Raw genomic sequence first — 26,959 nt, 5'->3', positions numbered from 1 at the left:
TGTTGACGATGGTAGTGCTGTCATTCCACAGGAGTGTCAGTAGTGGGATGACAGTTTACCACCAAGTTATGTATACTTCAATAACAATGTGCGATAGTAATCCTCAACAGTAGTTCTATTGAGCATATTTTTTTTGTGCCCTTGAGTGGCAGAATCTATGTTAATTTACTACTGTATTTTATCATAGCAGGAGTAGGTGTTATTTTCCACGATTTTATTTTCGCAACATTTCAGTTTGGCGTGATCAAAACGTCAGGGGTTAACTCTTCTCACATTACACCCACGAGGTTCCGCGAGCTAACAAACATCTGGATCCGTGGTCGGAAAAGATTTGCGTATTTTGTCAGTTATCAGACCTCGCTGAGAAGCTTCTCAGCCTTGAACTGTTGTGATTTTTCAAGATTTCAATGTTCAGGATCTTGTAAAACCAAATTTCGTGTTCTATTATCTCTTTGGTATCTTTATTTTAACTAAGACCATTGCCCGGAGCATGACATTAAAGAGAACTTTTTTGTCAGTTTGGGCAATTATCTCCAAACCCTGAACGCTTGTCTAGCGATACCCATACGTATCTTTGCTGTCTTCTCCTATTGAATACACCCATAGATATGTATATACTTACAAAATGAATGGTATTCAAAATTATGTCATTCTATGTGATGTAATCCTTCCAACTGCATGACCTCATAACTCAAAACCATAATTGTTCAATCTTTACAAACAAGCTTGTAAAAAGTAGTAACATATAGTATATAGTAACATGTTACTAACATATGTGGTATGGAGACACGGAAGTTAAACTACTTTTTTCGCTCATGAAACATTTTTCCGAACTCACTGCCTAAGTAACCTGCCACAGCCAGTAAATTGCCTTCCTTTCTTCTCTCCATATTGCACGATGAAAATCAATTAACCAAAACTCTCCCTTGACACACCTTCCAATCAGAATTTAATTTGGTTTTTTTCCTCATTGAAAACCTTGTTTGATGCAAAAACTCCACGGCGGATACTGTAAATATTTCCTTCGATATCTACACGTATCCATACATCCACATGATCCATTCGGCGGACTATTTGAAAGAGCACTAAGCGCGTACTTGAAATTGAAATCAAATAAGCTGAAACATTTACTGGTGTCGTGTATTTATCAGCAGCCAGAGGTATCCCCAACGCACACAGACACACAGAGGGCCCCACATAACATGCTATTCCGCAAAAAGCTGTCATAGCCGGGAGCCTACATTTCAAATTTATTTATTCAACTGCCACAACAGCCAGCTCCAAGTTCTCGACGGGGCTTTTCAGCGGAATTCACATCACCGGCACAATATTCGCTTCAATGAATGTGAAAACAGAAATTTTATTATATTTGTGAATATTTACTCATACAAATTTTTTTGCCTCTCGAGGATATGCTTGCTCCTGCCTGAACGCAAAATAGAAACATATTTTTCGATGAATTCACCCAGGTGGGGGACTTCGTCCTGGAAAGCCTTTTACTTTCTAATGGAAATCAATTTGCTTTTATACGAAATTCACTCCAAGGACACGACTCGAGCATAATTACTCTGTTTTTATCTCTTATTATTCTGACTGAAATGAGCTCGTTTTGATTAGATTATTTTAATGAAATATTTCTCCATCTTTTCAGGAAACGGATACAACATAAAGGGTATGGGATGCTTTTGAGTTTGCCGTTATTCAGGACTCACAGTTTTTCATTATTTTTTCAATTGAAATGAATTAATTTTGCAACAACGTTTTTCTCGAAATACTGACTACGGAGGACACATTTCAGCAGTTTCGACCGAAATCATAAACTTGGTAAACTTTTTCTTTTGTTATTATCTGAATATATTATTGGGAATTGATGAAAGTTCAACCTCCATTTATTAGTAAGAAACGGTAATTGCTTCCTTTACTTCCTCCTAAGGATCCATAATTCCATCCACCAAGTTAAATTCACCCAGACCTAATTATTTCAATGGTTCTCACTCTTAATAGGGGAAGATTACGTACGAATGATAGGATTCAATGATTGTAACTTGGATTGTGGATTTAAGTTCTAAAGTCACAAACATTCAAATGTATACCTTGAACCCATCTATTAGCAAATAACTCGGTCCCGCGACGGTACCCCCACTTGTCTTTATGGTACTCGTGGCATCCATTTTCGACTTGGTTCAAATTGGTGAAGCTATGTCCATAGAGTAGGTGCGCCATGGAGCGGAATAGATGGTAGTGGAATGGCGCAAGTGTGGAAGAAGTTATATCAAGTCCAGCTTCTTTACATTTTTCCTGGTTCATCTGAATATGTACGGATTTCAATGAAGTCGCGCCAAAGTGCAATCTGCTAATTGATCAAGGTGAGATATTTTCCCTGAGCACCGCATATGTGTAATCAAATTGGATACGGGATTGGTTCGTGTCAGTGGGACGACCATTTTAGACTAACTAAGAGTAGGTTGTATCTTCAAAATTCCAACAAAGATTTGACTGTCGTTGCTGGCACTTATTTTGATTGTCCAGATTGCTGAAATTTTCTGGCTTCCAGGTGGATTGTTTGTCAATTTTGATGATGCTTTGCTGGCAAGTCATGAGGCACTTGTCAAAGTTTTTGTTGATCTTCCCAGGAGCGTGAAGGTATCGGATAGTTGACATCTGAGGAATACCAACTTTAGCCTAAAGTCTGCGGCTGTTTGTGAACGGGTTAGACTTATATTGGGTTGGGGAAAAAGTAATGTCGTATTTGTAATCGAAATTTGACGCTTCATTTAAATATGCACCGTTTTGTTTGCAAACTTGCTGCGATTTAGAAGGCAACTTCATTATCCCCCCTTATAAAATCCCCCCTCCTTATTTGCACAAACCTCAGACGGCCAGTTTTCGCAAGCCTCTTTTGAGGCCAACTTAGTAGCGCCAAGAACATTTTGCATGGACAGGAAGAGATGATAATCACTTGGTGCCAGGTTCGGACTATACGGTGGGTGCGATAGGACATGCCATCCGAGCTCCCATAGCTTCTGGCGGGTCATCAAGGATGTGTGAAGCCGAGCGTTGTCCTGGTGGAACACAATACCATTCCTATTCACCAATTCTGGCTGCTTTTGGTCAATCGCCTGCTTCAAACGATCGAGTTGCTGACAGTAGAGGTACGAATTGAGGGTCTGGCCATAGTTGAGCAGCTCATAATGGATAATTTCCTTCCAATCCCACCAAACCCACAGCAAAACCTTCCTGGCCGTCGATCCGGGCTTGACGATAGGCTGGGCCGGCTCGCCGTGCATCGACCACGATCTTTTTCGCTTGAGGTTGTCGTATGTGATCCACTTTTCATCACCAGATTTTTTTGCGTCAACCCGTGTGGCACCCAAACATTCAGCTTTTTTTGGAATCAAATCTCCTGCAAATGGTTCTAAACGGTTTTAGGGTCTAAACCCAGTTCCTGGCCTTGTTTGTCTGTCCGTTACATGCATTTTTCTCGAAGACGGTTATAGCGATGCACAGCAAAAGGAAAGGTGGAAACTGTAAATGCTCATGCATACAGTGAGTTACATACATGCAAAAGGAGGGTGTAAATTTTTTTTTCATCAGACAGTCATGATGGATATCAAATGAAAGGTCTTGATTAGTACTTTTCGAAGCCGGCTTAGTTTTGACATCCGTTTGAAAGGTGGTGAGTGCGGTGATCGAAAGTGATACTTTCTTTAACGGACGGACTATGACCTCCTATGGTTCCGCGATGTAAAGGCTTCTCCTCAGTTTCGCAATTAAGTTTAGTTTTGCCGATTTGCCCAGTGCTCCAAAATCATCTGCCCTGAGCAGGGATCCGACATTTCAATTTCCAAATCCATTTGGCATAATCCGTTACTGAAGTCGACATTACAATCTCGTCTTAATCTAGAATTCATCATAATTTTTTCGGTGAACAGATTGTCAACCTGTTTCACGTTCAATTTCATTTTCAGCTAGTGTTCCAAGCATCTCGATTTTCCGTCTCTTACCTAGCAGGCTACCGAGGCATTGACATTGACATTGGCATTCACAATCCACAATCCTTTTGTACCGTAGAACGGATTTTCGGAATAATAAACGACTGCTTTTCCTAATGAACAAGATCAGATTATTAGGTATCACCCACTCCAACATCTTTCCCATAGTATCTAGAATATCCCAATAATATAGAAGTATGCCGGGTGTATTTGCTGTTTTGGTAGCAAAGTCAATTTCTGTCTTCTTCATTAGGCGGAGTACGTCTTTTATCGTGTAAGAGTTGAAACTGTCAATGTAGAGGTTTGTCTACATTTGCCGATTTTGCTCGCTCTCCCTCTTATAATAATAATCGTTGGCGCAACAATCCATGTTGGATCAGGGCCTTGAAGGGAGTTAGAGCACTTCATTCAAGACCGTAACGGTACACTAGGAGGCAATGTGGTCAGCATTGCGCTCGCCCGAGATTATTACCCTGATTTGACTCAGGTACTCATCCACAGCTCAGTCGACTGGTATCCGACGTCAAATCACGATACAAATCCCACTGCCACCAGTGAGATTTGAACCGCGACCCTCCGTACGACAGCCTTGCGCTCTAACCACTCAGCCATCCGGACCTCCCTCTTGCTGCTGAAAATATGCTGTCATTATTTTGGTTAAGAACCGTGCGCAGTCTACTTAGAGCGATTCTTGTTCACGTACCTTATTCACAATAGCCTTGTAGGCAGGGCGCCATTCTTCGCTCCAGTCAAGACAAGGTTTCTTCTAGCAGCTTGTCTAGCTTCTTGTCTAGCTTCTTGTCTGTTGGCCTCCTCCTAGCCATTTGGCAAAATCTTCTTGCTTGAAAGTAGGTCTACATCAATGTCTTAGCTTTCTGATTTTGCTAGTAGTTCGGTTCTAAGCATAGTATCGCCGCACGACCCAGTTACGTGTTAAGACAATCGTCCTGTTTTCTTCATTTCCATTTATATCGCCTCCTTCCAAAACAACTAAAAATATGTCTGCAGGCGATCAACCGAGCACCCTGGCTGTATTTTTGCAGGAATGCTTTGCATTGCCGACTATTCGCCTACAATGTTGGGGAAGATAACTTGGTCAGTTTGGGTATAATGTTTACTTAACCCATTCCACACGGCGAGCGCACTGACGCGTCATGGAGTCCATTTCGAGACACTGAGAGCGCGCTCGTGCGGATCCCCTCCCTTACTCAGCCACGGAGCGCTCACAAACGCTTCCTCCTTTAGTTTCGTTTAAACGTTTGTAGAGTGAACAGGGTTTGACGAAAGCTTTCAGTTTCATCTCAGTGGTTAGAGAAGTTCTTGGGTGACCTTGTGCCGTTGGCCGTTTCGAAATCCGTGCAACACAATATTTTTTAGAGAAATTTCCGTTTGTGGTAAGTTTTAATAGGCTGTTTATTATTTTACTTTTTTCTATAATATTAATTCGTAATTTATATTAATGTAAAATCTTTGCCGTGAATTTTTTAGGCCATGGTTCGGACCAGACGGACGTTTTCTGATGTTAAATTTTCTGATGTTAAATTAATTATCAATGATTTTTTAACTATTTTTACTGCTACTAACTTGGCCTAACAATGCCGATCCCGTAGTAAAAAATTTACCGTCGGATAAGAAAGTCCGAAAAAAAATGCAGTTCCAGAATGAAGCCACCAAAATGGCTGCCGTGTTGAATGGGTTAACTGCGAGAACATTTTTTTGTCAAGGAGAATAAAACTTTACTCTTTCCCTTAGAAGGCGACCTCATTTGCAACGTTGATTACGACCATGTTCCGCAAATCATTAAGTAATATTTGTTCCTTGGCGTCTGCCAGTCAGTTGCCTACCCGACACCCCGCGCGTTGAAATAAGAACACTTAGGCATGTGGTTTCTAGCAACCAAAATCAAACTACCCAATATTTACTTGTTTTAAACTATAATTAATAATAATCACTGTATATATTATAGCTTCCCGTGCAGCCACGAAAAGATGTGCCCCTCTCTGCACTATTTTCCCACTCTGTCAAAGTGAATTTGAGTCTATTTAAAACATCTGGTCGCTTAGACATAAAGAGCGCGTCCACTGGGACCGACACGAGACGACAGTTTTGCTAACGCCCATAGGGAACGACACGGCAGAATATTGCCTAGTATATTTTCAAGATAAATATATTAAAAATACTATTATTAAGTTATGTTTGGGCATCAGACATGAGATAGACAAATGTCTGCGTCAAGAAATGTCTGATTTAGACAAACCTTTTTCTGGATCAAACAAATTTCTGTGTCAGTCTCACACATCAGTCAGACAAATGTCTGAGTCGACTTCAGACATCAGATAGCCAATTATCTAAGTGTGGCTCAGACGTCAGACCGACAAATTGTTTGATGTGAAATAGACTTTTGTCTGTCTAATGCCTAACAGACACAGACATTTGTCTTGCACAGCGCGGATGTTTGTTCGACACAGCGGTTTGCCTGGAACAGTCATTTATGCGAGACAGACATTTGTTTGGCACGGACACGGACACTTGTCTGTCTGATGTCTGAAATATGCACAGATACAGAGAGTCTGAGGCAGCTGGAGACATTTTTCTGCGCCAAATATGAGTTAATAATATTCTTTTCAATATGTTTATCTTGCAAATACACTAGGCAATATTCTATCGTGTCGTTCTCAGTGGCTGTTAGCAAAACAGTTGCGTAGTGTCGGTCCTACCAAACCCACTTCCACCTGCTTTTTCTTTTTGTTTACCCTTTGCCCTCTTCGGTACGAGGGTGGGCCCATCTGAATCAGTTGTATAACATAATAAAAGCGGTTTGTATTTATCTGTCGTTAAATGGTGGCTTCATCGAGATCTTTGCATTTTATACCTATTTCTCATGTTTGGGCTCTTACTCTAGCTTGCCACCCAAACTTTGCATCTGATTTCTGTTATGTGTTGGATCAATGAAATTCCAGTATAAAGCTTTTTTCTGTGTTCGCCTGATACAGCTCGTATTATCGGCCAAACCATTCAGTACTGGATCGTTCATCATCTTTCAAAGGATGACGGCGTAACATATTTTCTTTTTTTAAGCTTCTACGGGACACAAAACTTTAATAAAATCGGTTTACTGGATGTCAGTTTTTCTGTTTGTCTACCTTACGTTTAAGCCATTGGGGGCTGCCCCCACATAACTATGTGGTGTGGTTCTTAATATGAAGGTTCACCGCGGGTACCAAGAAAACCCGAGAGGCCTTCGGAGAGCATATTCTGTAGAAGAATTTCTGGAGTATAAGTCCAGTTATTTGCGGTTTTCATGGAGGTTGTGCCCATATCACGAACAGAGCTCCTTGTGGGTTCAAGCGTGGAGTTGTGCTTAACAGGTCGAGCGCCAATCCCTTAATTGCGGCAGAGATGTTAGATAGGCCTCGCATCCACTGGTATGGCAGAATAAAGTTAATAATCGTATGTTTCTTTTTATAACCATATTTTTTTGTTTTGCAGAAATGTTACCCATGTTTGGCGGCATTATATTGGAAAGTTTCTTTGGACATGGTACTTTTTTTAACAAACAACAAGTTAAAGTTGTCTCTTTCGCGTGACATTACTACACTCTTCAACTTAATATGTTAGTATCATATTCAAGCACATTCGATGTGAATAATAACAAATATTCTTTACGACCTATGTGCACTCAAACATTCTTACGTTTGAAGTCCACAAAACCCTCATACCTTAAGCGTCGCTCTTCAGTTTTCATTTGTTTCGAAATTACTTTATATTTCCGGACCGATTTTCTTTCTGCTCTCTTTATTTATCTTGCTGAACTCTATCTAGTGTTCGCGCCCTCGATTGCTGGATTCTTCTGTTTCTGAAAATATTTGAGCGTTCATCGGTATCATACTGATTTTCAATTGCATCTCATTCGCTCAGTTTCCTTCATTACGTTCCAATCGTTTATCTGTTCCGCCCCTAGAGGCCTAATGTATTACAATTTAATGCCTTGATATTTTAGCGGATATTTGATTGGCTTTTAAGGTTTTTGCGTAAAACAAAACCTTATTAAAATCGATTCACTGTCTATCTGTCTCCTTGTCTGTTTGTCGGTCACATGCACTTTTCTCCAAAACGGCTGAACCGATCCGAACGAAATTTGGTAGACAGATGGCATAAATTTAAGTGAAGTTTAAAGGGGGCTCCCTATACATGCAAAGGGGGATTCAAAATTTTTTTACACAGGATATAGTCGTGTAGGGTACCAAAAGAAAGGCCTCGATTAGTACTTTCTTCAACTGATATTAGTTATCAATCTACTTATCTGCAGCCCTTTTAAAGGTTTTGTGTAAAACACTTATGTGAAATCTAATCTCCGAGAGATGTCCCATTCCGGTATCTGCTCAAATAAATTTACTAATAGCATATTATCAGCTTTTATAATAGAAATTAAATTTTGAAATTGAACCCCTTAAGTTCATCCTGGGTGTATTACATACATAGCGGACATTGAAGACAGCCTCGTGCATACACACGTAAAGTTTCATGAAAATCCAATTATTAGTGTCAAAGTTATAGCAGTTCAAACTTATTAATTTCGTGCGAATTAACAGTATCCTAGGTCATACAAATAAGATGCCGACGTCATAATTAATGAGAATTATTGACATTCGAGTGAAATATTAAAATTTCATTCAAGAAGAATCTAATTCTCATCAGCCCTTTTTTATATTCGGTGTAGGTTAAATTCTCCGCATTTGCTAATAATATTAAACTCAGAGTGTGAAGCGTATGAAGTTGACGCTTTCTAAAAAATAGAGGCCAATTGAATTTTTAGCTATGTGACACGGAGCTGTCGTGCACTCGTCGCTCCTCACATTTTTTTCTTTTTCTTCAGCCTTTGTCCCGTTCACAAGCGGGGTCGGCTCGTCGTGATCGGTTTCATCATTTTATTTCATCAAACTCCTCAGGATGTAATCGCGAGGCCTTTAAATCCCCATCCAGCGTATCAAGCGACCGTTGTTTCGGCCGGCTTTGGTTGCTTACCATTGCCTTCGATGTTAAGTGAATTCTCGTTAGCGTGAATTACGTGACCACAAAATCAAAAACCCCTCACTCGCAGTTTTTCCACGATCGGTGCAAACCCATATCGATCCCGGATATCCTCATTTCAGACGTGATCAAAACGTGTCACGTCACCAATTCAATGCAACATCTTCGTCCCCATTACCGCAAGACGCCGTTCATTGTCTTTTATTGTCGGCCAACACTCAAAACTATAGAGAGCGGGAGACGGACGATATTGCAATAAATTTTAGATTTGAGACGTGGAATGCCACTTCATCCAGGTTGCGTTAATGCGTGAAGCAATTTTATTCCGCAGTTCTCCAATGGCAGTAATTTGTCCAGAACTGAGCGATTTACATATCTCGAGTCAATGTTATCAGTCAATGGAGAACTGCGTTATGCTCCTCACATAGGGAAACACAAAACCTTCTATACCTGAAGCGTCAAGCTTGTTTATTAATCCCCACACTGGCCATGAATCCACTCTTTTTTTCTTACGTTCCGTTGAATGTTCCATCCTGTCCAGCTCAGGGTGTCTAGTCTCGGTTGAGGAAAAATATTGTTCATAGTGGTGCCGATCCTTTTAAAAGGATTTGTCGTTAACTAAGATTTTTCTTCACCATAATTTCCTGAAGCACTAGATGCCACGATGACGAACTTTCTCAACAACAACGACAATCGTTCTAAAAAGACAACCAAGCCAGCTGGGTTTAAGGTCGTCCACGGAGTATTCTCTACTATCAGAGAGATGCTATAAATAAAAGATTCCGCCAAAAAAACAGTAAAGGAAGCTAAATTTTTGAATAAGTTGAATAATCTCTTTAATCTCTTTACGGATGCCGTTTTCTTTTCATTTGATTAAGACATAAAACATACATATCTTAATCAAATGAAAAGAAAACGCAAATGAAATATCCATATCTATGCGAACATAGTAAACTTCATTCATTATTATTTTTTTTTGCAACCATCTCGAGTAATTCCATTAAATTTAAACTGAAAACTGAACCCGTAGAGTTAGCTTTCTCTAGACATAATTATTACCTCTGGCCTTCTCAAAAAGATATTGTTAATTTACTACCCGGAACTGATTTGTTTCTATCAAAAATCACAAAATCTTTAGACAAACCATTAAATCTATGGATGTTGTTTATCTCCATGTTCTTTCATATCCAACTTAATAGAAGTTTTCTGCTGAGAGGTCAAATGGTTACTCAAACAATACCTGCAATGATACGACCCATCTGCAAGAAACAACTTAACAATAATGTCAATCAAAAAGAACAAATTGAAGGTTAAACTGTCGTCCCGCCCATCTCACTATGAGGTCAATCAAAATCTTAAATTAGATAGTAGTCACAACTAACGGCAATTCTTGTTCATCTTCGTGGTTATTGCTGTTTTTATTGTGGATGCTGGAATTGTAAACGAAATTGAGCAGTAGTCATAAAAAAATCACTACAAAGATATTCTATCTGGGATTGCTGGGAGAGATTCCACCTTGTATTATGCAATGGATACGTGTTGTTGTTGTCAGTTGGCAGAGATACATTGATGCTCAGAAATGTTGAGCACATTGGAACGACAATTAGAAATAGATACTTATATCTGGAGAAGATTTCTGTATATATAGGTAATCTTTGGAACGGCTGAACACTGGATGGAACCTGAAACAGGTTTGTGGAGCAGAAATGAGGTCATGATTCCATTAATATGGAAAAAGGTTCCCTTTGAGAATATACTGACTAGCTCCATTCTTCTTTGATTTCACAGCGCTAACTTCACCCACTCAGACCAACGTTCTTTCACTCATGGTTTGTGCTGTATGAATCTTCCCAAGTTGTAACATTTTTTCTTTCTGGCTTCCTAACATAACCGAAGAAAAGCGCCAGATCATTCGCATGATCCAGCATCATCCCGGTCAACTTCTTCGCGATGCTCATCTTTGCAGCATCCATGTCATGCCGCTGGCTATCTAAATTATTTCAGTCTTCTAAACTCGCCATCATTGGCATGGCTCGCGGTAACCTTGCATCATTTGGTCGGTTGGGTCCAGGAGGGCGACCATGCCAGTTGCCGTAACTGTTATTTGCTCACCATTCTATCTCCCTCTTGTGGCTTTCTTGTACGCCGCACTTTTTAACCGGTACGAATCTTAATCATCAAACGACCAGTTATCGCACAGTTACTGTTACTTTTTGATTACCTTCGTATTGATGATGGTTAGCCGTCAATGGCTGCTAATTTTACCGCTGAGTTGATCCCCAGTCAGTTGGCTGATCTGCTTTTGCTCTGTGACTTGGGCTCTTGTGGCTATGGGATATCTTGTATCTGACTAACATTTGGTGGTATTTTCTGGCTTTTCATGTGATTTTTAGTAGCGGAACGGTTAAAGGTGCGATGACCAGAAGAGGAAAACTTTGTTTGGACATTGCTTAATGAAAGACTGGGAGACAACAAATTACAGTAAATAAGCAATGCTTTGTTATGCAATAACTAATGTTTGAAAAAAAGCAAAGAAATGCTTGAATAACAATTGTTTGTTTGAAAGAATTTTCATTTGAACAAAAGGAAAGTTAGGTAACTCAAGGTTTGCGTCATCTTCAAATATGAGGGCATGAAGAGAACTTCGCTAACTAGCATAAGACAAGATGGGTTACCAAGAAATTGTTGTGGAGATAAAAAATATACTTTTCTGGGATTCATGGGAAATTATTGCCGAAGGTGGCCTAGCAGCTCAACCTACGAATTCAAGGCATATTTTCAGCTTATGTGATAAAATGTGTTTCATGGCACCGTGGATTAACTTTTTCTACTTACGTATACATGTATATCGAGAAGGGCTCTGTGATATCTAAACAAGGCAGAATGGAATCGATCAGTATATTCAAGTTACACCTCATCCCCGAAAGGAACTCAGATTAGGGAGAGCGCAACCTTGGCGTTGTACAGAAAGGGAATAGAAAGAGTCTTGAATAAGTACCTCATCAAGTTCTCCTGGCTAACTTCTAGGATCATCTCATTAATCAAACACCAAGGCATCAATACGTGATAAAACCGAGGTCATACTCCAATAACAAAAGAGACGTTTCAAAAACGCAAATACACGTCAAAAGGAGTAAGCATATGTAAAAGCCAACAACCTATTCTGTATTAACAGATTATGATATGCAAAGGCGTGTTGTGTTGCTGATGAAGAATCGAATTAAGGATGATACTCTAAAAAACATCCAAAGAGAGAGAAACGCAACACTGAACCTTCGAAAGAGGCTCAGCATAAACAATTAGAAAAATAGAATATGAGTAACAGCAAAAGGAATGTGAACTAAGACACTTAGTTCGGAAATTGGTGAAGCTGGGTAGGATAACACGTTAGACTAATTTTTGACGCACACACCTACCACTTTTACAATGAAAGGGCCAAAGTGCTTAAAGCCTTCAAAGTGCTTAGAGCGGTAAAAAATTCTCAATAGGAGTGGTAATACCGTTTTTGCAGAGAGGAATTATTTGAAAAAGGCTTCCCTTTATAGCGAGAAAGGCAGAGTTCCTTATTAGCCTTCTTTTCCTTTAAACTTTACCACGTTCACAAGCGGTCGTGACCGGTTCCACCCTTTCTTTTTATCAAAGGCCTCAGCTGAATGGAATCGCGAGGCTTTCTAATCACTATCCAACGTTTCAAGCCACTGTGGTTCCAGCCGGCCTTTTGGCCACTTACCATCGACTACGATGTTTAGACTAATCTTGACGAGTGAATTTTCCTTAATGCGTATTACATTACTATACTGTCGAAGACGCCTCTCTCGCAATTTTTTAATCAAAGCATGTCACATCACTATTCCAACGTAACATCTTCATCTCCATTACTATAGGAAGCCGTTCATTGTTTTCATAGTCGGCTAACACAGAATTATAGAGCGCAACAGGGTGGACGACATTGCGGTATATTTTACATTTGGGACGTTCGTTCATATGTCGATCACAAAGAACATCAGTTGTGGAATGCCAATCATTTGATGGAAAGCCCTCTATTGATAAGGGTCTACCTCATACGCTTCACACTTTGAGTTTAATATTATTAACAAATGCGACGAAATTAACCAATAACAGATGGGGAGAAATGGATTCTTCATGAATGGAATTTTAATATTTCGTTCGAATGTCAATTACTCTTGTTAATTATGACGTCAGCAACTGATTTGCATGGCTATAGAAGCAGTAAATTCGCGCGAAATTGTTAAGTTTGAACTGCTATAACTTTGGCGTTAATGGCCAGATTTCCGATATGATCGTCTATGCTGGTGCGAAATTCTGTAGTCCTAGAATGAATTTAAAGGGGTTTTTCAGTTAATTTCTAAAAGTAAGTTTATTTGAGCAGGAATCCGAATTGGACATATTTTGAGGCCTAGATTTCATCTAAGCGCACCACTCTGATTTTTTTCGGATTTTTGGGTTGGGTATTTTCCGTGACTCCGCATTAATATCAGTTGCGGAAAGCACTAATCGAGGCCTTTCATTTGATACCCTACACGCCTATATCCAGTAAAAAAATGTTTTGAATCCCTCCCTTTGCATGCATGTGGAGCCCCCCTTTAGTCTCCACCTAAATTATACCAATCACTGTATCCGTGGGATTTCATAGTTCCCATCTGGCCACCAAATTTTGTTGTTTTGGAACGGTTTAGCCGTTTTGGAGAAAACTGCATATGACAGACAGACAGACAGTGAATCGATTTTAATAAGGTTTTGTTTTACACAAATCCTTAATAGAAAGGAAACGCGAGAGTTCAATCTTTCTCGTTTGAAATCCGAGAACAAAATGAGGATAAAGTATAAAGGGCGGGGTAGGTGCACCTTCAGCCGTCACTCTTTTCAAACAATTGAGGGAAGCGATTGCATGTTACACATAAAGGTAAGTCTGCGATCAGAAGCTTGGACGCCAGTACCTTTTTTGTATCCAGCAACAAAAGTCGGTAGATGCAGAGACTTCCGGAAAGCAATCATATACAGGAGGTTTGGACGAACAAGTGTAACGAGGAGGTCTAAGGAATGCTGCCAAGGAAATAACAGGAAACTCAACTTTACAAAGGAAATGAAGCTGAGAGCATTTGCTTCTGTGAAAAAGGCATGTAACTCAGAACTTCAAAAGTCAAGTGCACGTAGAGCTTAGCCGAGAGCAAAGATGAGAAACTTTTGTCTCCCAACCTCCCAACCTCAAGAAGAAATTCGGGGCCGGGATAGGCTATCTTCTTGTTTTTCATTATAATGAATGGCCCCACGTTGGGCGCCATTCGCAATGACTCATAGGATGGTTTTTCACCAGCACAGTATCCCATGAGACACTACAGATTTGTTATCCGATTAGCTGTTTACAGCAGAAATGGGTACACAAGCGGAGTGATCTGAAATCGCCGTTGCATGGTTTGGAGGCTCCTTTATGCTAGAGATTTTGAATAGGTTTAGGTTTATGGTGACGTCAAAGCGGATAATTCGGTGTTCGATGTCCGAGACCATGTTTAATATGAATTTCATTTTTCTTTCTTTTCCTTTGCGGCCAATTGTTTGCCCATTTTTCTTTTTTGTTGAGAACTAGTTTCAAATGGAATGCGTGTTAAGTTTCTCTACAATTAGGCGCCTCTCGCGCATCTTACACCCCTGTTGTTGTGTAAATGATCAGTAGGTTTTTGAGTAGATTGAAAGTGGAAGTGGGTTTTGGTATATCGAAAGCAAAAAGTTTAGAGTTGCGGAAGAGACGTAATCTCGCGGGAGTCGAACAGGATTAATGTAAGCAAAGGACATTTTAAGGATTAACTTGAAGAGGTGTGGGTAAAAATTAAAGATGTTGTTTAGCTCCCGTATTGCCATATTGATATAAAGGAAGCATGTCCAGTGTCTTGTGGTTAATAACAAACAAGTCGTTGTTTTTCGGAACTAGGAAGGCATGCCCAACTAAGTGACCTACTCAATTAGCAAACTGGAAACCTCAGAGAGTATTCTTTCTCTCTCAGTCCTCATCTATCTACCTCTACTGATTGGATTACTTGGACTATCTCAAAATGTTGGAGGAGAGAAAAAGATTTCTTGTTACTCGGGAATTGAAAATTTTCATTTCTCTTGAGGAAGTTGACAACTATCATATAAACAGGGGGACTCATGGATGGATGGACTGATGAACACAGAACATTTTCAAAGATAACGGATAGAATTTGGTTAAGCTCGGTACGTAGGCCAAATTGCGCCCCGTTTGGTCCGGCCCGACATCAATTGTATGTGGACTTAGGACCCGTCAATCCTTAAACATCCCAGCTCTGGCCAAGTTTCGGCCTAAAGTATGGGCGGAATTTGCAGCCATGTCGTGTTCTGTGAAAGGAGTATGTAACATCTGCGAACCGCTTCGGTCACACTGTTCTCAGAGTAGTCATTAGAATGTAATTCAATATTTATTCATTCACAGGAACTAGATATGTCTTTTTAATTTCTAATTTAGCCATAATTAGAATAGTATAGTATATAGTATCGATTTAGACTAGTAGAAATACAGCTAATAAACCTACTGAGAAGCAGACTTGTTAGCACTGATGAAGGGAACAAGTGGTTCCCGAAATATCGGGTTTGGCAAGAATAAATATCTACACCAGCGAAAAAGAAACAAACAGTTTTTTTATTATTTCAAATAATTAATCGTTGGGAGCACGCATAATTACACTCAAACAAATAGTAGTTTTTGCAATACATATATGCAGGGTCGTCAGGAATAATATCGAAAGTCCGAAAAATTCTTGGTTTCAACAAATTTCGGCAGATCCTTTTATGACGTTGCAAAATAAGACAATTGAATTTCGAAGGGCGCTGTCTTTCCTTATACTGCGTTGTACTTTAGGACACTGCTTAGCTTTCTGGAGGTAAATATAAATCCGGAAAGTACCTTTTACGGTTCTATTCTCCCGTATTTAGGTAATGTTTCTGAGTCTAATTGAAGCTACCGATGATATGATGGTCGAATTGATTGAGTACCAGTTTTCCGATCTCACTACTCTAGGTTCGCCTTCTAGTTCAATGTTTGTGTGTCTTTTTGTATTTGTTCTACCACTGTCAATGAAATTGAAGCCCAGCCTCACAAAATGGAATAGTGAGGAAAATAATAACATTAAAAAAAGACCGCGTGGTTACATTATGCTACTCAGTCTAAGTTGAGGGGCATGCAATAGTGCAATAGTCCCGAGTGGTAATTTTCAATATTGAGGGGAGAGAAGGTTTTATTTGGTCAACTCAACGCAGTTAGAAGAAGGTCTCCCAGAAAGTAACATCTAAATGAAAGAACTAAAAGCAAAGATTTGGTGGTCCTTACTCGTCAAGTTTTCATTACGTTTATTGAGAATGTGGGGAATATGTCTGCCAAGAGACTAATTTCTTCTGTGGGTGCAACGAATCAATTGCTATAGTTAGGTCTATTTTATAGATGCTCTGGTTATGATCTTCTTTTAAATTCCTTTAGTTCGAAATAAGCATATCCTAGAATAAGTATTTTATGAATATGAGGGGGTCCTAAGTTCGTCATCCATAGCGGACCGGAAATTTCGACGGAATTTATTTTATGTTCTCTAGTCCACGGACTCCTCTGCTCTGCACTAGAATTTCAAAATTCAGATCGAAAAAATAGACGATTGCGGTTTCGTTCAGGGCAGAGGTAACTCATCAGATGCTGCCTCTGCCCAGGGAGCAGCGCGACCGAAGTGGTTACTGGATGTTTTCTGCTCCCTTTAACCTAGAATGGTTTAACTGATCTCATTTCAACGCCTCTCTCATTTCTGTCTTTTACGTACACATTTCAATTTATTGACTTAAATGCGTTTTAAATCTAAATAGGCTCTTTCATTGAGTTTGAGTCCTTGACAGGAGCTTTATAATGTCAGCCATCTAAGTTTTTGACTTTTCGACTGTTTCGGCTTCATATTGTCCGAAAAAAATAAAGCCCAAGTTGGATACCCAACTTTTGTGTTTGTGAGGCGCAAAAAATAAGTTAAAATGGTGGTCTTTGATATGCCTCGGTAATATCTACCTCTTGCTAGCGCGTAGAAACTTGCTGGGTAGTTTTTCTAATAGAACTACACTAAATGACTGCACACATTCTCTGGTGATAAGCTCTAATTTAGTAGGCACAGTCTACATGATTGGAGAAATTAAATATTCTGAATATTGTAAACTACTGATGATATTGTCAAGGGTCCTAAAAGAACTAATGTACCCCTATATTAGTGATACTGCCACACATTAACTTTTTTAGTAGCGTCCACAACCAAAGCGGATTTCTACGCGGAAAGGCTTTTGATTTTCTGGACAATATCTTGGTCAATCAATTCTGGCTTTTTTGGGAGCCTTTCGCAATTCGATGGGCTATTGGAGTCTAGTTTGTAGACAAACCCTTTTCGAGGCCTCTATCATGAAGGCATAACTACAGTATCCCTCAGGTGGCTGAATGCCTTGTGTAGTTACACGGGGAAGTAGGTTTCATCGAGGGGGGAGGGGCAGGATTTATTGACCATGTGGTGTCTTCCATGCCGGCGTTGGATTTTCCCATAGGACTACCAAGAAAGTGGTGTATATTCACAAGAATCGTAGACAACCGATCTTAAAGCTGCACGATAATCATTTGTCGTTAAACCCAAGACCTCACTCTTTTTCACGTAAATTCACAAATAAGTCGCAATTCCAGGAACTGACACTTCGGGTATAAAGGTTTTGTATTCCTCCTATATGTTTTTTTTACACAAAGCCTTAAAAACCTGAATCTAGTTCATTGAATCTGGAAAGTCAATTTCTACTTCTGGTTTCTGCTCGTACAATCAACTATACGAGATTTGACTTCATCACTGCTTACAAAAGCCGAAAAAAGTATCCTGGGGTTCGTTTTTACTTATATGTATTGATTATAGTAACATCTGTTACATATTTCATTCCTTTTTTTATAATGCTTTCTTCAGAAACCAATCGCTCTCAGTTTGGTAATATTTTTAGAGATTACTTCAGAAACGATACTTTCATTCCAACTGTATGAAATCAGTTAATCTTAAAATGTGAAGATAAGATTTTTCGTAAAGCGATCACCTTCTGAATCTCTTAATCTTAATAAATTTTTTAGTGCTTCTTTCATTTGTAACATAATTATCTGAGACTGTGACACCCCTCTTCCAAATTTTTAGTAATGTGTGCAATCTTCGTTTGATAGCAGGCAATTAATCTACCATCTATTCAGGTCAAGAAATCCGCTTTAACTAAAATCTGGAATGTTAATTGTAGAACTCCCTGTGACAAGTGTATCCGACCAAAAAACATACTGTCTACAGTTGCCTTTTATCTATTAGAATAATTGATCAATTTTCTACCAGATAAAATCTTAGCCACGTAAAGCCAAGACACGTCCCTAACCACAGTGCACGGTAGCGCAATAATTTTATGCTGTTAGTCTCGGTTTGCCTAGGTAACGTGCAACCATTAAATGAATTCTGGAGAGGTCTTAAACGGTGCGTCAATTGAATTTTAGGCGCACTTGGAATTCCTGCAGAGATACTTGCTTGGTTGACGCCCCGACAATTATCAGCACAAAATAAAAGTGTAAAATTCAAAGTAATGCCTCCACCCCACAGTGACAGTGTCTATAAAGTATCACGACGGCGACGATTCGACGAAATTACCTAACATTTTACAATATCCATAACTTAGGACGCATCTGGAATTTACAATTTGATATGGAAGAATGGCCATTAGTCAAACCTTTGTCCGTTGTTCAATCGAAGACTGATTGGGCATAAATATGAGTCTATGGTGGCTCCTTGGATTCTATTCCACATGACGCTATCAGGTGCGTGTCGTTGTCCCACGTTTAGTTTACTAATTTCGTATTTTGGTCAGTCATTGGACAATTTGCTAAGGAATTTTTGTCGTCCGTTTGCGGATTAATCACCGACAAAAAACAATGGGCCACGCCAATATTGCGACGGGACACGTACGCCAAACGTTGAGCCGAGCTTCTGGTTTGCAGCCTAGCAAAGTCCAAACTTTTTTTAGAACTTGTATGATATGAATTATTTAAAAGGGATAACGCAAGGCATCTAGTGGATTTTTCTCTTGTCTTTAAGTTTACATCTCCATTTCTGCATTTCGCTGAAGTACTCCTCATGTCAATCTAAGGAACAGGGCGAAGACACAAGAGAAGCTAGTTTTGATGGAATTTGCAGATGAACGACGTCATAAGTACTGGGGCTTAGTTTGGAACTCTCAAATTATGTATGCGAAGAGGATTAGAAGGAAAGGAACCTTCAATTTCTTCGAATTTCTGGCAAAATTAGACCTCTACGATGGTTAGAATTGTACTGTATTGTTACTGTACTGTACATTGTATCTTATTCATAAAGCTGACAATTTCCAGCTCCTTTGACGAACTCTGTAATATCCAACTGGTGGGCTCATAAGGGATGGGTCATAATGAATTTATTTGGTTGAGGTTTAAGCTCGATTTGACCACAGTTTTTAAATTTCATGTTTTCTCTCCATATGAACTATCGAGCGAGAAATTTCTATTTTCACAGAGGCTACTTTTATTGCATGTAAAAATAACCGGTAATAGTATACGTGCAGCTTCTCCAAAGTTTTTTTAATATTATTCTAGTCCCGGTTCAGGAGGCAACGAGGAGAGGAGTAAAATCCGTATTACTTTTCTGAAGTTGCACTTATATGCCAGAAATATTGACAATGTGCAACAATCGGTATTTGGTCTACCCCTGCCTTAGTAAAGCTTTTAAGCTTTCTGCCGTCCTGACCTACGCCATTGCTCCATCTGAGGCGGGGTCTGCCACGTCTTCGTTTTCTTTTTCACATGGTTGTGTGGATATTAAAAACTGCTTGAAGATGAGATAATCTGGACGGAAAGATATAGTAACCATCAACTATCATGGTATTTGCCCCAATGCTTAGTATCAGCGAGTGTCCTTCTGATGAATTATAAGGTTACGGTTCATGTCTCCATTTCCCAAAATTGTAAAAAAAGATAGGTGTAGCTCAACCATTACGGCATGAAACCCATAAATCCAGAGCGGTATCTTTGACTCACATTTTAGGTGCCATTTGTAATTATCAGGTTTTTTTTTTGGAAGTCAAAGAAGTTGCCGCCCATTACACAAAATGAATATGCGGGCGTTTATGCGATAAGACGTGAAGCACGTTATTTTTAAGGTTTTGTTTTTCTAATTGTCTCCATTCTGCACAAGCAAAACAATTCACAGAACTTTTAATATTAGGAGTAGCTATTGTCCGCTTTGTTCAGGCCAGAAGCAACTCATCAGACGCTACTTTATCTTTACCCTGGGAGAATGTCACCCAAAGTTGTCACCCAAAATTGAAGTGTCAAAACTATAAAGTATTATAAAAGTCACTAAACACATTAAGAAAAAACTTATAGTAGTCTAAACTAGAATTAATATTCATTTTCTCCCTCGTGCCGGCTTATGTCAGTGTATAACTTAATTATTGGTTAATTGTGATGAAAATGGAAAATTCTACTATTAGTGAAAACCTTAGAAAAAGCGTTCCCAATGTCACTGCTAATTCTCTTATTTTCTGGTAACCTGAACTTTTCCAGGAGGTCCAACTTCTGTGTTTTCCCAACTGTATATAGCATTTCCTGTTTGTCCATAGTGATGCTGTGATTCTTTTGGAACATTTGCCTGACTACCGATCATCTAATTCTTCGGTCGCCCTTGGCTGTCGTTGAATTCTGGTGGCCACTAATCAATTGGTCTTTTCGATGTAAATTTTGTCACATTCTGTTTTGTAAAGTTCACCCCTTTTTGCTTTTGCTTTTTTGCCAATCTTTTGTGTAGCCCTATTTCTGCTTGGGTTCTGTTTCCTGTTTGCAAGAATTGGAATTGGTTTTTTGTATTTGCTTATTATATTTTAGGTGCTGTTCTCTGCAGAGAAGTCTTCTTTTGTCTTTCAGATCCTCAATTGGCTTACTTAGTTCGTTAACTCCCTTTCAGTTGCCTCTTCTTACATCTACTCTACTTTTCTATCGAATGGCTGCTACACTCTTTTTTTGTCAATGGCGCACTTTAGTGAAGTCGCTGAGAACTAAGTCCAAAGTCCAAGTCCAATATTCACAAACTCCAAACTCCCCAGCCCTGTCCGATTTGCAGCAAATCTATTGGCTGCCCTGTTGACTCCCTATAGCTAAAGATCGGAATGTAGAATGTCGGTCCAATAGCAGGAACCTACTTCCCTACTACCCATCTTTCGCTCGCTTTTTCCTCCTTACGAATATATTCCCCTACTCATTTGCCTACCCACCGCAAGTTTAACTTTCCCAGACTAACTTCGAAGGTTTGAAGTTAGCCCTGGCCACCATCAACTGACATCTCAACTTCGCATCTTCAACTTGTAACGGATCTTTCTGCTCCTTTTATATTATTTTCACTAATTTATTTATTTGTTACACCCCATCTTCTCGCAAGTCCCTGCTTCCTGTCACTACTAAAATTCATAAAAAGGTCCGTTGAGACACGATACATGGAAAAAATTAAAAGATTTCCGGAAACCATGCTGAGCTCACTTACTCGAGTTTTACTAAAGTCAGTGATACACAAGTCTAGGGACAGGTATATGGCTAGTGTTGAGGCAGCATTGCTTTGCGGAAACTTTAAGGCTTTTTGATCTCGCATTAGCGGCACCAGCAATTCCGCGCAGCCTTCTTCGTCTTTCATGTAGTTTGTACACCCCTATGTTGACTCACCGTAATTAAAATGTGATTAAAATAAAAATAAAACTACGTAGCTTGCTCCTACTACAATATATTTTAGTAGTTAGCTAGGTAGCTTAAGTACTGAGGAAGAGAGTAAGTAGCTTTCGAAATACATATTTACTAACTATTAAAATATATTGTAGTAGGAGCAAGCTACCTAGTTTTATTTTTATTTAGAAGAACTACAAGCATCGGAACGATAACTATTTTAAAATATGATTTACTTTGTAATTACATTGCCTGAGTGTATAACTTCTTTGCTGTTTCTCCTATCCTTTCTGGAATTGGTGCAACCTGTTTCCTACAATAGTTGCGCACCTCATAGGTAACCTTAACGAAAATGTCATTCCGGGTTCTGACAATCTTCTTAATCTCTTCCAACTAAAATTCATCAATCATTTTCCTGCCTCTCTACATAATTTTCAACAAAAGCGTAAAGGATTGTCCTAGCCAGTAAAAAGAGGCCTGAAAGATTGTCATATTTCTAGCGTGTAGAAAGAAGCTTTCAGTATCCCACTACACAAAAATGTTGCCATACACATGGCGAGAATTACCATTCTATTTGCGTCCTCCCTCTTGTTCCAAAATCCTTCATAGATATGTCAACGACTCGTTGACTGCTCATCTTGACCATCTTATAAATAAAGTGTATCACTGTTCTTACTAAATATACACTCTTTAAAGAATCTTTCGGAATGCCCTTCACGGAGCTCGTATTTTATTTCCAATCCCGATATTGGTACGATAAGGTATTGGTCCGTTAGACTCTCTGTTCTGTTGTAGTTTTTAGCGTAGGCTAAGCTTTCTATTTGGTCTTAGGATTAATGGAGTTCTAATTCCGTTCCCAGTCGACTTCGGACTGGGCCATTTGGGAAGTAACTTTCTTCCGCCTTCGTGGCCCGTGGACCCTTTCTTGAGCTAAATACCCGTCTTTTTCGCTCACGATGCTCCCAGGGCAGAGGTGAGGCAGCGTCTGATGCTTTCCCCTGGAAACAGAAAACTATCCTTCTGTAAAGCTCAAAACGAAAATGACCATGGACAAGACGTTTGATTCATGGCACTAAAAATGTTCTTACTCGTGTATGCAGGTTTTCGAGGCTTGAGAATAAAGTTCACCTTCACTTGTCGCAAAGTGGTTGGAAAAGAAGCAGAGATGTGTTCTCCCTTATTATTATTATTATTCGCATCGCGTCCTTAAACTATTGTGCCCCTTTTGCTGGGTTTAATAATAATAATAATCGTTGGCGCAACAATCCATATTGGATCAGGGCCTTGTAGTGTATTAGAGCACTTCATTCAAGACCGTAACGGTACACTACAGGATTATTACAGTTACCTGTAGGAGGTCAGCATTGCGTTCGCCCGAGATTATTACCCTGATTTGACTCAGGTACTCATTCACAGCTGAGTCGACTGGTATTCGACGTCAAATCACTGCCAAATCCCGATCTTCAGTATGACAGCCTTGTGCTCTAACCACGCAGCTATCCGGATACTGGTTATAAGGTTCCTATTAATCATACTATCTCTAGCAAACCTATAACCATCAGAAACTTTAGTATATTCCCTACTCCCAGATCTTTCAACTTTGCATCTGGTATTAAGTGTTCTCTCAGATGCCTCGCTCTACTTTGTACAAGTGCCGGACACTGTCCCAGAACGTGTATAGAGATTTCATCACACTTTGCACAAAACCTACAGTAGTGTCCGTAGATATCCCTAGGTGATAGTTTAGCCGACAGTGAGAATTCCCACTATGATTCGGAGGTTCTTTTTGGTGAGGTTTAAGCAATTCTTTGTGCGCATGGGCTCATATCCCGCAATAAGCACCTTGGTAGGTCCGCCCCCAACCGTTCCTCTTCATTTCTTAGTGTTATAGTCATGGAACCGTTTCCGGTTCCACAGAAGGGTTCTGGCCCGTGTAAAGGCGTCCCTACTATCTTCTTGGATAGTACGAATGGTGCCTCGTTGTCTTCCCTCCAATTCCTGACCATCCCGTTCATTAGAGTATTTCCTAGAATTATATCCAGTACCTCCTGTCTTGTGCTGGCCACAAATGCTGGAGAGTTCCCTAAATTATATATTTCTGACTTATTGCTAAGAATAAATTCAAGAACGTACTCACCTCTTCGATTTATGTCGCTGCTTTCCCATACTTCGCGATGGGCATTGGCATCGCAGCCGAGGAAAAGTGGTAACGCCCTCGTCTCACAATACTTCACCAGTTTAGCGATTTGCTCCGATGGAGCTCGCATTTCGTCTCCTGGGAATTATTCCGATGCCACGACTGCCTCTCGAGCGGCCCTCCCGGCTTCCCATGAGACTTGGATAACCACAAGGTCCCCGGTCAGGAACTCTGAAAGACATATATATTTTAAATTACGCTTAAGAATTATGCAAGCTGGATGTTTCCTCCTTGCAGACCGCGAATCTACCCCCGGCACACCGAGGGCTCCTGAGCCAGCACTATTCCAACTTGCCCCAGCAATTACCGCAGATGCAGCTTTCGCAAGGTGGAAGTTTATCTGGGCTATCTTAGTGAACTTGAAAATTTGTATCTATAAACCAAGATAAATGCTGGTTTAATCTTCTCGAATTACACAATTTGACACGCCAATGGCCAATCATAATTTCAATCTTTGGCACATTTAGCTTTCAAGACTTGGCTAAAAGAACGCTTCATCTTCGCATCTGTTTTGCTAGCTTTAAACTACTTGCATAAAGATATTTTCCCTCTCTATGGTATACTGGGAACACAGAGCGTTCTCTTATTTTATTGACAGTCATCTCTTCAAGCGAAATAACAGTTCTGTATTTTCAAAAATCCTTCATATCAACCTAAAATTCAAGATTTACTGCTTAGAAGCATGGAGGCTCTCAGGTATTTTTAACTAACTCCTTGTACATATCTCTATTCAGACCCAACAAGATGGAAATTTTTAATTTGCCTCAAAGTGGCAACTATAAAAGATTTAAGGTACTTTAGAAGTAGGTGACATGGATAAAGGTACTTTTGTTACAACTATTATATCTACCTCTATTTAGAATTAGCGAGGTTCCTTCAACATAGGAATATGCAAATGTTTCAGAAACTTTTCAATAGACTTTATCCTTGTAATATCTCTAACCCAAATACGTATGTATGTAGTCAATACAAATTTTGTGATGCAAGCATAAATGACCCACTTTTCATAAAACTTCCAAAACTCTTTTGGGCAAATCATTCCAGCGAAGGGCCCAGCAAAGAAAAATTTTCAAAGAAAGGAGTTCACCGCACTCAGTGTAGTAACGCCACTTTTCGAATAGGTTGTACCGCACTTTCCTTCTGTTTCCGTGGAAAACAAAAGCGACAATAAAGGAGCTTAGAGGAAGCAGCAGCACACCTGTAATTCAAGCACATATATGGTTTGTATAAAAAACACACTAACTCCCATAGAGTGTAATTGAGACGCTTCAGGTGCACAAGAACCTTTGCAAGGAATTTGCATGCCTCGTCGCAAGAAGAGTCCGCCGCTAGCCACATGCCTATATGGGTTTTTGCTGTAGTTATGGGTGTCCATAGGGGAGTGTGTTCTTCCCCATATGCACAATGTATAGATATTGTGTTTAGTATTAGAATTCTCGTAATGTAAGATACTGAGCAACAGCACAAAGGTTTAATAAACTTAAGGTTTCCACATTGCCTGGCATACAAGTGGCGTGTCAAGGTACGAGGGTAGGATGCACGCCACAGTGTGTTGTGCATATTCTTTTATAATAGTTTCAAACTACAATATTATTGTGCGTAGTCGCATGGAGGCCTATGGATTCGAACATGAAGCGAAAAATATCCGAAAAAAGAATGCGAGGATTGTTTCATTACTAAGGAGACCGAAGTAAAAGTTATCATCTCACATGTAGAGGTGGAAATTATCTTTCAACATACATATATTCGCAAGAACTGAAATGCCTTCCCTTGTAAAATTATTTCGTATTTGCAGGTTATATTTTCACGGTTTGTGATTCAATGAGAGGATTCGAAAACCTTTCCTGAAAGATAGAAGTCTGCTGTACTGCTTTTAGGAGACTGCAACTGTGCACCTAATCCTTTGGGCACGACCACGTATACAGCCCGTAGTAAGCTGCTCACGTGACCTGGCACCTGAACTCCATTTCCCTGTTAAAAATCACTTTTGCTTCTTTTGTTTGCCATGCCCACGATCCCTTTTCCTTTCATCTTTCCAATTTAATGCAGAAAATCGCAAAAACGTTGTACAACTTGGCAATGAACGTGTTCAATCCATTTATGCTTGTCCCCATATGTGGTTTCGGGGATTATGTTACACAATGGCTTCAGCATTACATACCGCTGCATTCATTCGCGACACATTACCATACGTTTACAGAGATTTATCGAATTAACTCAATTATCCTTATCCGTATATTTCCGCACATTTCCGGTGGAAGAGGTTGAAGCAATGACCGGAATTAAGTTGATTTCTCGTTTCTCGTCAGGTTCAACCATTAAATCGTTGATTTGTGTTCATGCTTTGAAAGGACCCAAGTTTTCCGAAATGGATTAAGGATAATCGTGGAGAATAGTAAATAGTGTTTCTGTAATCTGATTTGTTATATGTAGTGGGATGATGGGAAGGTCAAGAGCCCTTGAAAGATTTTTGTTTCCGTGAGCAATGGTCCGATGAAAGGGGAGATTAGTGCTGGTATTTATATCCAGTATATGTGGGTGTTTTGTATCTATTTTGTTGTATATTCAGTGCCAAACTATAGAAAATCAAACTTCTCTGAAAATAGAAAAATCGAGAAAATAGTATGCATGTTTGCGTGGGTTGCGATATTGCTTTGATATTCAGAGTTAATACCAAATTCGCTTAAGCTTTTTATAATATTAAAGATAGCAGCATTATAAATATAAAATCTTTCCTGAATTTTTCGTTTCGTTTAACTTTCACTAAGAGATTGACATTTAATATTTATTTTACAGATGAAATAGCGACATCGAGCAGTACTAAATCAGGTAAGAGATTTTTTCCAAATCTTCAACATACTCGTAATGAAATTCTACCCAAATAAAATCCCACATATTATTCTGTTAAGGGAAAGCCGCACCGCGTCCTTAAAGAACTATCGTGCCAAA

At 39.5% G+C, this 26,959-nt stretch overlaps 1 protein-coding gene across 5 annotated transcripts in view; it reads left to right on the top strand.

Moving 5' to 3' along the window:
- LOC119657758 (band 4.1-like protein 4) overlaps positions 1-26,959 on the top strand; it is a 350,940-nt gene that overhangs the window by 104,707 nt on the left and 219,274 nt on the right. For all 5 annotated transcript variants that reach the window (XM_038064818.1, XM_038064816.1, XM_038064815.1 and 2 more), the window contains exons 3-4: positions 1,652-1,672; positions 26,807-26,839. The gene's annotated coding sequence lies outside the window, so the exon portion shown is untranslated. The remainder of the gene's footprint in view (positions 1-1,651; positions 1,673-26,806; positions 26,840-26,959) is intronic.

The sequence above is a fragment of the Hermetia illucens genome, chromosome 5 (assembly GCF_905115235.1).
Source record: "Hermetia illucens chromosome 5, iHerIll2.2.curated.20191125, whole genome shotgun sequence".
NCBI classification, from domain to species: domain Eukaryota; kingdom Metazoa; phylum Arthropoda; class Insecta; order Diptera; family Stratiomyidae; genus Hermetia; species Hermetia illucens.
The sequence above is the reverse complement of the archived record's forward strand: the minus strand, read 5'-3'. Positions and strand labels throughout refer to the sequence as shown.